This window comes from Microcaecilia unicolor, chromosome 4 (genome assembly GCF_901765095.1).
Source record: "Microcaecilia unicolor chromosome 4, aMicUni1.1, whole genome shotgun sequence".
Classification (NCBI taxonomy): domain Eukaryota; kingdom Metazoa; phylum Chordata; class Amphibia; order Gymnophiona; family Siphonopidae; genus Microcaecilia; species Microcaecilia unicolor.
Window position 1 is genome coordinate 342544349 of NC_044034.1, and position 6197 is coordinate 342550545.

The following is a 6197-nucleotide window of genomic DNA, read 5'->3' on the forward strand; positions in this document are numbered from 1 at the left end:
TTGTTTCATAAAACTTGTTATAAATTATGGAAGTTACTAGTTTGTGTTATTTCAAGTATTTAAGAGACTTTTGAATTATTTTCTTGCTGTTTATTAATGCTTGCATATGTTGATGTAATTGTTTTACTCTCTGTTTATGTATTGTCTCTAATTGTTTAATAAAGACTTCTTTAAATTTCAAAAAAAAGTTGTGGGGGCTTGTTTGTTTTGGAGTATGATGGGGGAGGCGGGGATAGTGCTGGGCAGACTTATACTGTCTGTGCCAGAGCCGGTGGTTGGGAGGCGGGGATAGTGCTGGGCAGACTTATACTGTCTATGCCAGAGCCGGTGGTGGGAGGCGGGACTGGTGGTTGGGAGGCGGGGATAGTGCTGGGCAGACTTATACAGTCTGTGCCGGGGCTGGTGGTTGGGAGGCTGGGATAGTGCTGGGCAGACTTACACGGTCTGTGCCCTGAAAAGGACAGGTACAAATCAAGGTAAGGTATACACAAAAAGTGGCACATATGAGTTTATCTTGTTGGGCAGACTGGATGGACCGTGCAGGTCTTTTTCTGCCGTCATCTACTATGTTACTATGATACTGTATGACAAATAAGATGGACAATGCTGAGCCTAATCATAAATAATACAGTTGGTAGCCCCAGAGCTCAATAACTGTCCTCTTTTACAAATGATTTTAGTATGTAACAAAGTTATAAGAATTAAAAAAAAAAAACTTCTGTTCAGTGTAGAAAATAAAGAAGAGGAAAGGCTAAAGCGGCTAGGGCTCTTCAGCTTGGAGAAAAGGCGGCTGAGGGGAGATATGATAGAGGTCTATAAAATAATGAGTGGAGTTGAACGGGTAGATGTGAAGTGTCTCTGTTTACACTTTTCCAAAAATACTAGGACTAGGGGGCATTCGATGAAGCTACAATGTAGTAAATTTAAAACGAATCGGAGAAGATTTTTCTTCACTCAACGTGTAATTAAACTCTAGAATTTGTTGCCAGAGAATGTGGTAAAAGCGGTTAGCTTAGCGGAGTTTAAAAAAGGTTCGGACGGCTTCCTAAAGGAAAAGTCCATAGACCATTATTAAATGGACTTGGGGGAAAATCCACTATTTCTTGGATAAGCAGTATAAAATGTTTTGTATTTTTTGGGGATCTTGCCAGGTATTTGTGGCCTAGATTGGCCACTGTTGGAAACAGGATGCTAGGCTTGATGGAACTTTGGTCTTTCCCAGTATGGCAATACTTTTGTACTTACGAAGTTTGCTGTTATCATTCATGCTTCTTCTTTTAAATTGACAAGAGGCAGGTGCCACCTCATAAACTAACCAATTTATTGAGGCATGAACTTTCAAGGACCAGAGTACACTTTGTCATATTCAGTGAAGTGGAGTCTGGTCCTCATGCCTCAGTAAATTAGTTAGGCTGGAAGATGCCACACCAGACTAACACAATATCTTATTTAAATATATAGGGGGAAATATTCAGCTGGCGGCAGTGAATATTTTGCTGACCACTGCCAGTGTTATTCCTGGATATTTAAAACTAGACCATGTCTGGGCTTTGGCACAGAACCTTCAGTTTATGCGGTGCCAGCTAATACACAGCCGGTTAAGTCTATGTTTATAGGACTGAATAACTAGCCAAGTGGTGACTCCGCTCCCAGAAGACCCTCCAAATAACCAGTTTTCAGGTAGCCGCTAACTGCTAAGTTTTTGCGGCAATAACCGGTGAAGTGCTGCTGAAAATTAGCAGATAGGCCCAAAAAGGGAAATGAGACTTGATATACCGCCTTTCTGTGGTTTTTTGCAACTACATTCAAAGCGGTTTACATATATTCAGATACTTATTTTGTACCAGGGGCAATGGAGGGTTAAGTGACTTGCCCAGAGTCACAAGGAGCTGCAGTGGGAATCGAGCTTAGTTCCCCAGGATCAAAGTCCACTGCACTAACCACTAGGCCACTCCTCCACTAGTTAAAGCAATTTAACTAGTTTCTGGCCAGTTAAATCAATTTGAATATCGACCAGATCATTTCATCCCCAGGGTGAATGCCGCCTCTAGCTTAACCCCATCCCAGAAATGCATGCAGAAAATATGAATAGAGTTTTTTGTGGTGGAATTTTTACTTGCAGAGTTTGTTTTCAGTCAGCTTATTCACCCATAGAAGTAGCCAGTTCCATGGGTAAATGACAGTTGAAAATTGTCTACGTAGAGTTTATTTTTATGCATTAGGTAGATTTTGCTTGCAGATTGAAGCAGCAGATGACATCCCTGAACTTTGTGATGGGGGTAGTCTCGCTACATCCCATACTGCTTATAAGCTTTGTGAAATTAACAAATCTAAATGCTAACATTATTTGCTTGTTAAACTACTATCATGTTTCATTATTATAATGTTACCCAAGATCCTTCTATAGTACTAAATGTATATCTTCTTAAATATTTCCACTATTCATGATGTATTGTAAGCCACATTGAGCCTGCAAAGAGGTGGGAAAATGTGGGATACAAATGCAATAAATAGATAAACATTTTTCCAGCATTTCAAGGACATGGTTACTGAAAACGTGCTAATGTTGGTCAAGTCTGTCTGTTTTTAATTATTTGCTATTGTCATTTGAATGCATGAACCACACGAGCAGCATAGAATCCTAGTGCTTGTGTTTCTATCACGCTATAACTTGTTATAATTCAAAATGGTTGTCCACAGTTCTACTAAAAATCTATCAACTGTACCAATATATATTTCAAAGGTGTGAGACCTAGTGGCTTGCTCCAGGACCTATTTATTAAGGTGTATGGCCACCAATTGAAGGAATGTCACTACAGTAACCAAAATTTGTATATTGGGGGATTATAAAATTGGGGAAATATCCCAGGTTTTTTTTTTTTTTAACGTTTGTACCCCGCGCTTTCCCACTCATGGCAGGCTCAATGCGGCAGGCAATGGAGGGTTAAGTGACTTGCCCAGAGTCACAAGGAGCTGCCTGTGCTGAGAATCAAACTCAGTTCCCCAGGACCAAAGTCCACCACCCTAACCACTAGGCCACTCCTCCATTGTGAATGAAGGTTCATAGTACCAGCACCAATTTGAGCTAGAGGTTTACATACACAGGAGGAAAGTGCCAGGTAAGAAAAAAACACAACAGGTGCTCATAGATCTGCATAGTTAGGAAGAGAACCTTTCCCCTTATGTTGGTGGAGATGAAAACAGCAACGGAATTCAAACGTGTGGGATAAACATAAAGGAATCCTGCTCGGAAGAAAGGGATCCCCAGAAGCTTAGCCAAGATTGGGAGGCAGAGCCGGTGGTTGGGAGGCGGGGCTAGTGCTGGTCAGACTTATACGGTCTGTGCCCTGACAATGGCAGATAAAGGTCAAGGTAAGGTATACACAAAAAGTAGCACACGTGAAATTATCTTGTTGGGCAGACTGGATGGACCCTGCAGATCTTTTTCTGCCGTCATCTACTATGTTACTATGTATTAAATCCGCCCCTTTCTTTCCGAGCACTCTACCAAAACCCTCATCCACACCCTTGTCACCTCTCGTTTAGACTACTGCAATCTGCTTCTTGCTGGCCTCCCACTTAGTCACCTCTCCCCTCTCCAGTCGGTTCAAAACTCTGCTGCCCGTCTCGTCTTCCGCCAGGGTCGCTTTACTCATACTACCCCTCTCCTCAAGACCCTTCACTGGCTTCCTATCCGTTTTCGCATCCTGTTCAAACTTCTTCTACTAACCTACAAATGTACTCGCTCTGCTGCTCCCCAGTATCTCTCCACACTCGTCCTTCCCTACACCCCTTCCAGTGCACTCCGCTCCATGGATAAATCCTTCTTATCTGTTCCATTCTCCACTACTGCCAACTCCAGACTTCGCGCCTTCTGTCTCGCTGCACCCTACGCCTGGAATAAACTTCCTGAGCCCCTACGTCTTGCCCCATCCTTGGCCACCTTTAAATCTAGACTGAAAGCCCACCTCGTTAACATTGCTTTTGACTCGTAACCACTCGCCTCCACCTACCCTCCTCTCTTCCTTCCCGTTCACATTAATTGATTTGATTTGCTTACTTTATTTATTTTTTGTCTATTAGATTGTAAGCTCTTTGAGCAGGGACTGTCTTTCTTCTATGTTTGTGCAGCGCTGCGTACGCCTTGTAGCGCTTATAGAAATGCTAAATAGTAGTAGTAGTATTACAGGATACCGATTAACAGAAAAGTACATGACCTGCTTTGATGGCATGCATTTGAGTGGAATGTACAGGTACAAATTTCTACAGAATAATTTCTACACATTCATATAGGTACAGGCATTTAGACCAGCTCTAGGGCTACAGGAAATAGTTATGCTTAGATACATGTCCATTCTTTGGTATTTGCACTAATAATCTACCATATCCTCCTCTTAGACCAGCCCATAGGCATAGGATGTACCAAACCTCTAAAGATCCTGGGTTATATGAAAACCAGGCCTCAAAATCACATTGTTCTCTTGTCAAAATCATCATTATCACCCCTATTGTAACAACAGAACCATGGGCTTACTGCTTCTGCCCCCCATGTACTACCAGCACAGGACACCTAGAAGAAATATGCTCCACACCAGCAAGGGAAGCCCATAACTACTGAGACAGCTCACTTCACACCTAGCAAAGCAACCTGTACTGTCTGCATAATGCAAACAGGAACAACCCTATCCGCTGGGGGATCTTATTCTTGTCTATTGCACTACTCCAAGGAAGACAAACAGCTCGAAGCCCAAATCAATGTATACACCATAAAACTGGCACAGAAATAGAAGCAAAGAAAATGTAAAAGAATTAGTAGCCAATGTCCAAGAAAACATGAAATTCCCCAGATCAGCAAAGACTGAAAACTGTAGCCAACAATATAATTACCCTATATTTTTTTACAACGTCCCTGCCAATGATCGTTAAAAATCAGGTTTGAGATTTGCTCCCAGGCATGACAAATGAAGTCTTTGATGTTAGATGAAGGGTGAGATCACTAGGGTAGGGCGGTTTATGCAAGAGGACAAAACTATGACACCCTTTCATGAGTTTTTGCAATATTTTGAGGTGAGATGCACTGATGTGTTTGGCTGTAAAGCAACCCACCATGTTAGGTCATTGAAAAAGGGACACTTCATAGGAAGATGTCTACAGCATATTTACATAAAGCAGTGGGGGGGCATAATACCATCCAAATCACATGACATACTTACCAATAAATGGAGGGAGCTGGAATCAATCTCCTGTGTGGTGAATGTTATTTCCATACTTTAACCAGAGCTTACTTTTCTCAAGTGGAGGCTACACCGTTTCATGCATAGATGGTACCATGGTCTTGTTCCCAGGTGCAATGAGTTTGGTCCACAGTTATACAGTACTTGAGTAGACTTTCAGGCAAAACTATCCAGCCCTCTTCCTTCCTATCTTATTTGGACAAATGAACAGCTGTGGGAGGTTCATGTTATTTACTAAAGCAGGTGTGGTGGGAAAAAATGTTTAATGCAGTACTGGATAAAATACCAACTTATTGGCACTGGAGAAATGCATCTCGCATCCTTATGCTGCTAGAGGCTGGTCTTACATTGCAAAGGGAAAAATGAGTTCTAAGACTATGGGATGCCTATCTTCAGAGATTTTCACCTACAGTATGTAGTATGGTCCTCTCACCTTTAACTTCACCTGGACCACGTTTGACCATCACTCATTGGTTTGGGGGGTGGGGGGAGCGCAGTCATTTCCTTAGACTGGTGGGTCATATGAAATAAGACCTGCATTTGCAATTAGTTGCTCTGTCTTTGCTCAAGGTGGCTTGACGGGGTGGGCCAGAGTTTTGTTTTGTATTTCAAATATCTTGTGTATGAACATACGCTTTGCTACTATCATGTGTTTTATGCCCTTCTTTTTGCACAATAAAAAGATTTGAAACATAAAAATCAGGGTTCATTTTACCATACAGACTAACCATGTCAACTGTGGGACTTTACTAAGATTAGATGTGTAAATCTGTAAGACATGGTACTGCCACCTTTCAAAAGCACTTTTGGTTCAAAGAGCTGGTCCAATGGTTGCCAAGTTTGGCATGAATTTTGATGCCAAACATGAGCTCCACCAACACAAATTTGATCACGTCTACAGTAGCAGATCTCTTAACCTACGTTCACCTGCATAAACTGGCAAAGGGATGCATTTGGGCTTAG